This window comes from Nothobranchius furzeri, chromosome 9 (genome assembly GCF_043380555.1).
Source record: "Nothobranchius furzeri strain GRZ-AD chromosome 9, NfurGRZ-RIMD1, whole genome shotgun sequence".
Taxonomy (NCBI): domain Eukaryota; kingdom Metazoa; phylum Chordata; class Actinopteri; order Cyprinodontiformes; family Nothobranchiidae; genus Nothobranchius; species Nothobranchius furzeri.
The window spans coordinates 68,434,708-68,446,267 of NC_091749.1; the positions used below are offsets into that span (position 1 = coordinate 68,434,708).

An 11,560-nucleotide genomic window follows, 5' to 3' on the forward strand; every position below is an offset into this window, starting at 1 on the left:
GGTGCCTTCAAAAAGGCGCTTCACAGTAATGGTAATCTCACAGTAATTTCTGTATTATCAGACTAAATAACAATTCAACCTGCCCAGCATCCAAAACAATCTATACATTTTTACTGACTGACTTGAATAATTATCAGTATGTGAAAAAACAATGTGTTTATCACCAAAAATTGCCTTTTACTATTCAATCAATCAGTCAACTTTTATTTATATAGCACGCTATCCTAAAATGCATGCAACTCAAAGTGCTTAATAAATTAAAAAGGCCCCACATTCGCTCCCATCCCCAGAACTTTAAAAACAGTCTAACAGTAAAAACCCCTTCACAACACTCATCCTCAGGCACACACACACACACACACACACACACACACACACACACACACACGCCCCCTTCCGCATGGTAGCATGATTGACTGAGATCAGATGAGCCAGACCAGCTAAGATAAGGATAGGGAAACACCATCAGGGGAGCCATCCACCCTGGCAGCAGCAGATCCACAGCAGCGGCCGAGGCACTGACACAGGGCGCCCAGGGCAGGGAGGGCAGAGACCCCCACCTCCACCTAGACACACCTGGAAAGCACCCAGGCCACCACAGCCGACCACCGCCGGGGCAGAGGGCTCCCACAGAGGAAGCGCTGGAAAAAAGGTTAAATCAAGGTTGAAAATTAAAATCAAAAGAGCTAAAATGATAATTGTAGTATAAAAAGCTATATAGATTTTAAAATAATGTTCATCATAAATCATGGTAAAAAAAATGTTTAAAAAGCACGTATTCCTTTGTAACGTTACTGATAGAGAAAAGAGACGTGATTCCCACAGACTCCCTATGCTGCTAGCTAACATGCTACATTGCTCACCTTTTTAAGGTTCATTGAGTTGAGGAGAGGAGACACCTGCTGACATATCATCAGCTGCTGATTCTGGTAGGGACAAGGACAACAACCCATTTACCATAATTAGTTGAAACATGGTTCCTCTCAAAGCTAGCAAACAGGTTGAATTTAACCACTCACTAACTAAACCCACCTTTGAGGAAAAACTGTGACATAATGACGCCCTCTCTTCCCCCTGTCCTCTTTCTCCTTTCTTTCTCTCCTTTTCTGAGACCCAGACTTTGGGTTTCCAGACATTATCGCTGTAGCCTTTCAGCTGCCTGACTGGACGGCTGGACTGGACCTGACGGGAGGCGGGAACTCGAGCCCGGCCTGCAACACAACTCAAAGCGCCACTCGCCGGGGTGGGGACTGTACCATTTTTTGCCGATACGAGGGGGGTTCAAATGAATTTGTCAAAATAAAGTAGAGACCTCTGAATAAATATATACTTCGTTAAGACAAAAATATTGTTTGTTTCAAGTTTTAAATTAGAAAAAATACTGCAAAGTAAAGAACTTATGATTTGCATTTTTTTATTCAAGTTTGAAACTTTTAGGGGCCCCCTGACAGCCGTGGGCTCGTCCTAGCCCCCCCCCCCCCCCCCCCGCCCTAAACCGTAGTGACGGGAACCGGCTAGAACAGGAAATGAACACGTCAACGGTTTTCTACAAAAAATATAAGTTTTTGCTTGCATGCAGTTGATCTACAAGCTGCTCCACATGAACTTTGTTCCTTAAAATTTATTTTGGCATTTGAGTAAGAAAAGCCTAATTAATACATTATTATTATGTTTATGCATTTAGCAGACACTTTTCCAGATTATATACTCACACAGGTATAGTGAGCACATGATTATTCCACACAGAAAAGTCACAGCATTTGAACCTGCAACCTTCTCGCTGTGAGGCAACAAGGCAACCAGCTGCTTCATTTCACTCTGAATCTATGTGCAACAGAAAAAAACTGGAAGTAAACTTCACCAAAATGTCTAAAAGCAAAAAATAATGGGCACAGAATAGAAAAATAATTTTCTTTTATAAAATAACAGAAAACTAATAAAATATTGTTAACTAAACCAATATCAGAGACCCATAAGTAGTTTTATTTACTGGTAATAAAGTTTACCATAAAACAGGGCTTGTTGCTACGGTGGTTAGCGTTGTTGCGTTGCAGCAAGAAGTTCAAATCCTGGCCTGGGGTCTGTCTCCCTGTGCACGTGTGGGTTTCCTCCCGCAGTCCAAAATCATGACTTGGGTTGTCCTATGGTGTGTGTGTGTGGTTGTTTGTTTGTTTGTTTGTTCTGTGTGTCTCTTTGTTGCCTTGCGATGGACTGGCAACCTGTCCAGGACGTACCCCGCCTGTTTACCCGAAGACTGCAGGAGATGGGCACCAGACCCCCACGACCCTGCGTGGTTAAGCAGATACAGAAAACGGATGGATAAGCCATAAAACCCACGCTCAGGTCTCCAACCGCCGCTCATCATCTCCAAACTGAAAAATCAGTCAAACCCAGCTGATTCCTAACAAAACCAGAGTTTTTACTGTTTAAACCTGTTTCCAGGTGAGAGTATTAACCACACAGATGGAATAAACACACAGAGTTTTCTGTGTGAGGTCGGGATTATCATCTTTAACAGTGTTTGTTTTGTCAGATTCAGAAAAACAAAAAGAGACAAAATACTTTTGCTTCATTAACGATTTCCTGATCCCAGAAATAACCAGAGTTGTTCTGTATGAACGATAAAGTATCAACTATAACAAATCCAATTAATCCAATTTAATAAATACGTGTCTGACCATTGCTTTTGGACTTTGAGACTGGGTCGGATTTAGATTAGCTTCAGCAGAGTAAAATCTGAGCTAGATAATCATAATTGTAAAGCATCGCATTAAGTCCACACTGCAGCAGAGACAGAAATAAAAGATGCATTTGCTTCTGCTGAGGACGCAGCCTCTGCCCGGCTCTTATCTTTTATCTTTTTGTCTACTGCTTTCTCTGCAGATTCTATGAAAAGCTCAGTAATTGCCCCTGATGTTAAAGCAGATCTCGGATTTTTTTAAAGGAGATGAATGTGGCTCGCATCATTTGTTGTTTTACTTTGACCCATAATAAATAGGTATTTACTGATCATCTGTGTCAGGATTATAGCCTGTAATTTAACAGCAGTCGGGAATACTTTATTGTTTCTCATGCATCACCCCTTGTGAGTACAGCTGGAAAACAAATGATATGATTTAAAAAAGTCTGAGAGGTTTGGTATCCGTTTAGGTCTATTGCCTCTACTGCACACTGGAAGAGTCAGCAGCTCGGAACGGCAGCGGAAAGGTTTACTCACTTAACTCGTGAAATCACAAAATCCCTCAAGTTTTGCCATCTGCCATTAAATCCAAAGGAAGGAAATCACATTTGAAATTGCTGTTTGATGTCATATATGACGCTGTTCCTCTCCACTGCCAGTAGTAAAGCCATCAAAAACACACCGCTGCACTTCTGGAATGATGCAGGGAGTAAACAAGCTGTTAGCTTACTTGTATTGACGTAATCTACATAGATATGAAATTGCAATGCTGCAAAAGAATTTTATTTTGAAAGTTGCAGGGGATTTTACACTGAAAGCTTATGTGATTTCCTGTCTAGCCCTATGCTAACTGCGGGAATTGTTGCCTCCCAGAAGCGGCTCGCAGCAAAAATAGAACCCGATCCTATCTCTAGCGATGCTGTGTGCCGCTTCTGGAACGCTCCTGAAAATTGCCACGTTGCGGCTGGTTTGAATCACCCCCATAGACTCTAATGGATTCTATTTGAAGCAGCGCCGTTCCGCGCCGCTGATACTTTCATTGTGCAGTAGGCTTGAGGTTCTTTTTATCCTAAAAATCAGCAAAAATGTTGAGTAACTTTCATTATTTCTGAAAGAGGACAAACTAATTTAATAGAAATTAGGGATGTATGACTGCACTTAGACACTGGGGGCTGTGGGTATCATGGTCTGGGGAAGGCGTTTAACCCAGGACATGCAGAATCACAACACACTCACGGGTTCAAACAAAATAATAAAGGTTTATTTTTAGAACGAGAACATAAGGCGCACTGGAAATTCCAGTGGAGGTTGGGAGAACGGAGCGCAGCACCTGAGGAGGGGAGAGCAGATAAAGGTCTTAACTGAGGAGGTGCAGAGAACAGACTTACAGGGAATAAGGTAGGTGGAGGTATTGGGAAGGGCAGGTCGAGAGTCGGGGTGTGTCTTAACTGCATGCAAGGTGTTCCCCAGGGTTCAATTTTGGGTCCCCTGTTATTTTCACTTTATGTAAATGACTTGCCTAATGTATGTACAAATGTGGACACAATTATGTATGCTGATGATACGGTAATTTTTATGCAAGCCGAAACTCCAGATGATGCAGTCCATCAGCTTTCACTGGCATTACGTGATTTACGAAAATGGCTGAATGACTCATGCCTGTGCCTTAATTTTAACAAGACCGTATCAATGTTTTTCAGTAAACCTAAAACAACCGTGGCTGCAGGAAAAGTTTGCTTGGGTGCACATGAATTAATTAACGTTGAGGAATTTAAGTATTTGGGAGTGCGATTAGACTCTAAATTAACTTTTAAAAAACATATTAGTAAAGTAGTGAAAACTGTTAATGTTAATATACGGAACTTTATATATATCCGTACGTCATTAACAGACACAGCAGCGATTACATTCCTGCATTCTATGATACTGGCTCATATTGAATATTGTATTACCAGTTGGTCCTATACGAGCTCGGCTGCTATTGGACCAATTGAAGTATGCTACAAAAGAGCACTGAAAATTAGAGCTGAAACAACTAATCGATTTAATCGATTATAATCGATTAATAAAATAGTTAACAACTTTTTTAGTCATCGATTAGTTGTTTAATAATCATATTTTACCGCATAAAGTCTATTTTTTACCACAATCTGACATCGGTTACAAGCTGTTAAATTTGCCGCCAGTGTGTGGCAGTAATGAGCCACTGATCTACCAGTGGAGCCGTAGAAGAAGAAATGAGCCAATGGGTGCCCTCGGTTTTCATGACGTATCACGTTACTGACGCTCATCTTGCTGTGAGAGATGGCGGAACAAGAGGAAATACGGAAGAAAAATAGAAGCGACAAAACTGAAGAGAAACCCCGGACAAAAACCTCACGAGTATGGGAGCACATTTGAGACGAAAGCATGTGGGGGCTGATGCAGCAGAGGAAGAGCACCGCGGTCAAGTGAGCCGTCATTTGGAAGAGCCAGCCCGGTAAGTAACAGAAAATAAACAAGCTGGACTTAGTGTTTTAGCTGAGATCGTTATAGTGGATGTTAAACATGTTTTTTTTGCCGCGTCAGTCTGCAGTGTTCTACTTCTGATTGACTAGATGCAATCGTGAATCTCCTCCGTGTTGTGTATCATGCGCTTGCCAAATTTAGCACGTCTGCTTATAAGAATGTTCTAGTTAAGAGAAAAACGGCACAAACCCATAACTATGTTCCTCATTCAAAAAAGGACAACTCCGCGGAGAAAAATATACAGACAAGCTGTGTCCAGGTGAATATAACGCGGCATAGTTGTACACTTTCAATTTTTAAATACAGGAGAAATTCAGAAAAAGTCATTTTTTTTACTATTAAAAGGCTGTTTTACTATCTAACGCTGTAAAACGCCTCACAACACATTTTTATCATGTTTCTTAAACAGTATTACACAAAATAAACATTTTTCACATTTCTCTGGCTAATTTAAACACTCCCGACTCAAAGTAAAAACCTCATGAGCTTCTTACTTAGAGCTTTTTAATAGTAAAAATGTTTTACTTTTTTTCTGAATATCTCCTGTTGCGGGCTATTTTGTAGAACGTAACCCTCAAAATAAATGATCACTGTATATTGTTAATTAATTCAAATAATATAATATTGATTTAGTGTTGTAGTGTGTGTGCTGCTTTATTTTATATGTGTACTTATTTCAGTCTATTTGTGTTTCTTATGCAGAAAAAAACAAGCAACGATGGACAACTACATGGGGAAGAAGACACTCACCCCCCAGCAATTCATACCACTTACAAACTCTATTCTAAACATGCTGGTAAAAGACATGAGGCCACTATCCATGGTGGAAGGAGCAGGCTTCCAGCTAATGCTAAAAAATTATTCTGGACTGATATTTTGCACTGTTTAGCTCATTTTATACTGCTGACTGTGTTCATGTGCAATAAAATAGATTGCAGTCAACTGCACAATTCTCTTATGTTTTTTTGTTCTTAACTGAAATGCATCCATCACTTGTATAGGTTAAATAGCTAAACAATAACAAACCGATTAATCGATTAATCGAAAAAATAATCGACAGATTAATCGATTATGAAAATAATCGTTAGTTGCAGCCCTACTGAAAATATTAGATAAAAAACCACTCTCGTATCACCTTTGTCAAATTTTAGATAAATACAAGTTTTTAAATTTTACTAATTTTAAAATATTTAAATCTGCCTGTTTAATATATAAAGTTATACATGGTCTGGCGCCACCACCAATGAGTGATTTTATTAAACAAAAGTCTAGCAGTGTTGTCGGGTCTCGACTGACTCGAGCCACTGCTAGAGGTGACTGTGAACTGACATTCAGCCGGACTACCTTTTCACAGACTGCTCTGTCATACCAGGGAGTGACCTTCTGGAACAGTCTTCCACTATCTGTGAGGGAAAGTACCAGTCTAAACATCTTTAAGAGTCGCTTAAAAGAGCGGCTGAGGGACACACAAACATGTGATCATGTCTAATACTTATATTTTTTATTTGTCCGGGAAAAGAGTTGGTACATTATCAAAAGGGAAGCAACTGCTAGTGTAATGGGTGAATGTAATCTCACGACAGTCAGGGCATATGCAGTATCGGGGTTGTGCAATATAATTGATGTGTTTCCGTTATTGCTATCTATGCTGTCCTCTGTGTCCACTTTCCTTGACATTTGTTTGTGATAGTATAATGGGATGACTGTTTTTGTCTCTGTCACATGACTTGTAAATACGATCTCTGTATGTTTCCACTACTTTGTGTCTAACATCAACCTGCCGGAGGGTCTGCAGATGGAAATTAGCCCAAGGCTATAATCTGGCATATTTACATTTATTGAAATGTTCATTAATATGTATTGGCCCTCTTCCTAAAAATAAATAAATAAAATAAATAAATAAACAGACTTACAGGGAATAAGGTAGGTGGAGGTATTGGGAAGGGCAGGTCGAGAGTCGGGGTGTGTCCAGGTGAGTAGGTCCAGGAGAGGGAGCGTGGGGAGAGCAGGTGAGCGAAGCGGAGGGAGGAATGGAGAACACCAGAGAGCTGCGTCCAGAAGGTTTATGTAGCGAAGGTGAGTATTCTGATGAGTAACTGAATCCAGAGAAGTTTTTTCACCACAGATGTTCCAAAATCCTGAGGCAGGCGTGAGCAAAACAAAAATCACAAAAATCAATAAATCCAGAAATCACAAGAGGCACAAAACGCTAAATCACTAGAAGGCAGGAAAACTACAGAGTTGTAGTAATCGTCGAGGTGTGTTCTCCAACTCCTTAAGTAGCCGATACCGCTGATTGCTAATCTGACCCAGCTGGAAGCCTCCCTCTCCTGAAACACAACTCAAAGGTGGAATGTTTGCGACGAGTACTCACCCCGACTCATGACAGTGGGTGCAAGTGGGGTGGTGTCCAAGTCCGTTTCACTGTCTGTGCTATACGACGAAACCTCTGAACTAACGGTCTCTCAAAAAGCCTAAAACTCTTCATTGGATTGTTTCAGATTGTAAAAACATCAAAACGTTAATCTATTAACAAGCGGCAAAGACTTTAGCATAGTTTTCCACCAGCTTATTTCCCAAACTCTTGCTATTCCAGGTTTAGTCTTTTCTACATTAACCATTGTAGTTAACATGTTTTTGGTGTCATTTTCATCTGAAAAGACTAGCAAATCTTTGTATTCAGAGTCAAACAATACGTTTTCTTCAGAGACACATATTTCATCTTCACTCTTCCCAGATTTCTTTCTCGATGCCTCTAATTCAGAGTCACTGTCAAAAATGGACAATTCAGAGAGATTATCTTGATAATCAAACCAAAATGCCTTCTCCTCTTCACAATAGGGAGAGCTTTCCTCTAATTCAGAGTCACCGTCAGAAATTGACAATTCAGAGAGATTATCTTGAGAACCAAACCAAAATTCCTTCTCTTCTTCACAATAGGGAGAGCTTTCCTCTAATCCAGATTCACCGTCAAAAATTGACAATTCAGAGAGATTATCTTGAGAACCAAACCAAAATTCCTCATCTTCTTCAGAAGATAGCCACATTTTAGGTTCATTCTTTCTAAAATCTTCCAGTGAAGGCATCCAAGATTCAAGATCACTATCATTTGAAAAAGATGAAAATGAATCTTTTTCTAGAGTGAATCCCATCTCATCATCACTTTCCACTGCATCAGACCCTTCTTCAAATTCATTCTCTGTCGAGTTTCTGACTGAATTCACAAACATTTGTCCAGATTTGTCTAAGTCCGTTTCACTGTCTGTGCTATACCCACACGATGAAACCTCTGAACTAACGGTCTCTGAAAGACCTTGTGTACTTTCCAGATTCATATATGAATGAATCATTTCTTCATCTGTGTTTTGATGTAATTCAGTTTCATTGTGTTGGTCTTCTGCAGTTTTCAGAACTTCAGATCTTTCACAATTTGTTTCCTCTTGTGAGCCTGGTTGATCAAAAATGGCCAAATCTTGATTAAATTCGGAGTTTTTCGTCTCTTTGGTTAAATATCCAACGGTTTTTCTAACAGCTTTGGTAACTAAAGTCCCAAAAACGAGACCGGCCACCACCACGGACGTCTGTCGTAACATGCTTCTGAACTCTGAGAGGTCTGAGCTGGAACTGGCTTTATGAGGTGGCTGATCACGTGATCTAATAAAAGACACGCTGGCAGGACGCAGACGCTTCTGCCTGCGCGTCTCCAAATTTCGACCGGAAGTCCACCAATACACAGTCCATATATGGTATGTTCTACAGACGTTATAATTACTGTCTAAATCACTACAAATGTCTCAAAAAGCTACAACAAGTGATCAAAATTGAAGTGTTTACCTTGTAGCTTTAGCCTAGTGAAGAAACTTCCTGGTTGTGACTGTTCTTTTGTGGTTTGTGCGAGGCGAGGATGTCCGAACAGCGACCCCTACTGTTCAAATATAGAACTGAGCGAGGTGCCGCTAATGTGCATGTTTACTTCATCACTTTCCCCCTAAAACAAATATCGGAGTGAACAAACAACGCGTTTGTAACGATACAGATGACATATGGGATTTATTAACCTAGTAAATAATCATTTTCATTACTTCCTTTCTGCTGCTTGTTGTGATTTGCACATTTTTCATTACACTTCTAGTTTGCAGTTTCCTTTACTTCTAAGGACGCTGCCATCTTTTAAATCCACACAGTATTTTTATATTGTCATTTTGTATTCCTTAAAATAAGCAGAATTTTAGCATTTTATGATCATTCTATTCCGTTTTATGTTTCTTGTTGTAAAAATGTGTTTATTGCTTTTTTGTCACCTGTGGTCTCTGATTTTCTCTGTAGGGCTGCAGGTGTCCAGGGTCAGGAGAGGCTTTACCTGGTGGTCATCCTGGGAGAGAGGCCTTCTACTGTCATCATGTTAATGTTATTTAGCTGTTTGATATTTGAACACATTTATTAAAACAAATACTAACTGATAACTCTTTCTGGTCATTGATTTTATCCCCAGTTTTATTATTACAGATGTTTTTTGAGCATGTTACATGAACAGAAAATGAAAAGATGGTAAGGAGGCAAGATTATTTATAACACGTTACACTTATTTACAGATCAAAACCAGTATGGACCAGTTATGTGCGGTTAAAGCAGGATTAACCTGAGTGACTCTTCCTGGATCATTTATTTAAACTGAGTGAGCAGGAAGTCTTTAACAGTGCAGCTGGATCTGCTGCAGGAGGATCCAGACGCGGATGGAGGGCTGGAGAAGACCCGTGGCTGGATGTTTCTGGCCAGAGGAACATCATACAGGACGGTCTGCAGAGAGAGCTTTGGGACGCTTCCTCTCACTGTCCACTCCATCGTCCATCTACAGGGACTGCTGGGCTGGCTCAGACCACGGCTGTTACATCTCTGTGAATGACTTGCCTGTTAACAGTAGGGATGGTTTGCTGGTACCTCCTTCAGGACAGAGCACCACTGACCTCCTCCACACGTCTTCCTCAGGCTCATCCTCCAGAACCACAACTTCAGCACCGATGCAGATGTGCAGCACAGTGCATGCTGACCTGTAATAGATTAAATAAGAGACATAGTTTCCTAACTTATTTTCAGTGAACACAAATCTGATCGCAGCGTGTTTCATTGAAAAAAAAACAGAAGTTCTGGCTTCTAGCTTGACTTCATTCCTTGTCCTCTGTGTTCAGCACGAGTTTTCATCAAAACTATTCAGAGAAAGTCAGGATGAAAGCTAACTCTGGATGAAACCCAGAAGCGTCGTGATGGGTAGTTGACTCAAAATTGAAAATTTAGAAAAGATTTTTAAAAATTTGTTTAAATAAAAAATTTATAATTTTTGTTTTCACTGAGATTAAATTGCGATTTAATCTACTAATGCAAAGTCGAGCAAATTTAAGCATTTTAAGGCTAAAGTCTTGAATCAACAGGCTAATTTTCACAAATCATAAATTTCTAAATGCCATTGTGTAAAAACCACTAAAGATCCCAGAACACCAGTTCAGTCTTGGAAAGTCCAACTTCCTGTTACCTGTTTAATGTTAAAAAAATCATTATCATTAGAATTATTGATGCTGGTCGCTTCCAGAATTAGAACAATCAGGTGCTTTAGTAACGTTTTCTTATTAAGCTCCAGAATTTACAGCTAAGGCTTCGTGTGAGAAAGCACTTCTCTTTTATTCACACTATGTCAGGGGTCCTTTTGATTTTTTTGTCCTTTTTTTCTCACATGGATTTTTTAAAAGTGTTTCATGGTCCTTTCGTCATCATGGTGGCTTTAGCGGGGCTGGTTTTGTCGACAGCGACGGAGCAGAAAGGTCACGGCTGCGACACCCAACAGAAACTCAGTGTGTGGGAGCGGTGCTCTCACGCATTTTCACTCTGCTGGCCTCTCCTGACACAATGACAACGCAGCGTCGTAGTCACGGCCACAGAAATGTCAGCCTGCTGAGGAAGAGTCTGTGTGAGAATGTATGAAGTGGTGCTGACAGACGCTTCAGAGAATTCACCGACACTGATGACAGCATGAAGAAACATCACAGAAAAGGCACACGTAAAAATGCGATGCCTTACATTTTGTTTTTCTGCTCTGAAATTTGAGATTTTTACACCTGAATGTCTTTGGAATGAGTGTGATGAAATGACTGGATTCATTTTCGTTAATGACTGGTACATTTTGTGGTCATTTGGAAAGTTACTAATCCATCTTGGAAAAGGCCATCGGGTGTAAAAGTTGTCGTGGGACTTTCCAGTATCTGGTACTCTGCATCTCATGAATCCTTCTAGGACTTTTGTCTCTCCAGCTTTGATAGTTTCATAATCTGTTCCAGTCCATTTGACCTCACCCAAGTTTGAATAAGTTGTTTTTTTTTCTTT

General features: G+C 40.2%; 1 long non-coding RNA gene across 1 annotated transcript; it reads left to right on the forward strand.

Annotated features, from left to right (window-relative positions):
* The first annotated feature begins 4,756 nt into the window (after positions 1-4,756).
* On the forward strand, positions 4,757-6,138 carry LOC139071851 (uncharacterized). The gene is made up of 2 exons (XR_011521660.1): positions 4,757-5,159; positions 5,891-6,138. It is a non-coding gene; the product is annotated as an uncharacterized lncRNA (long non-coding RNA).
* Positions 6,139-11,560: the final 5,422 nt, after the last annotated feature.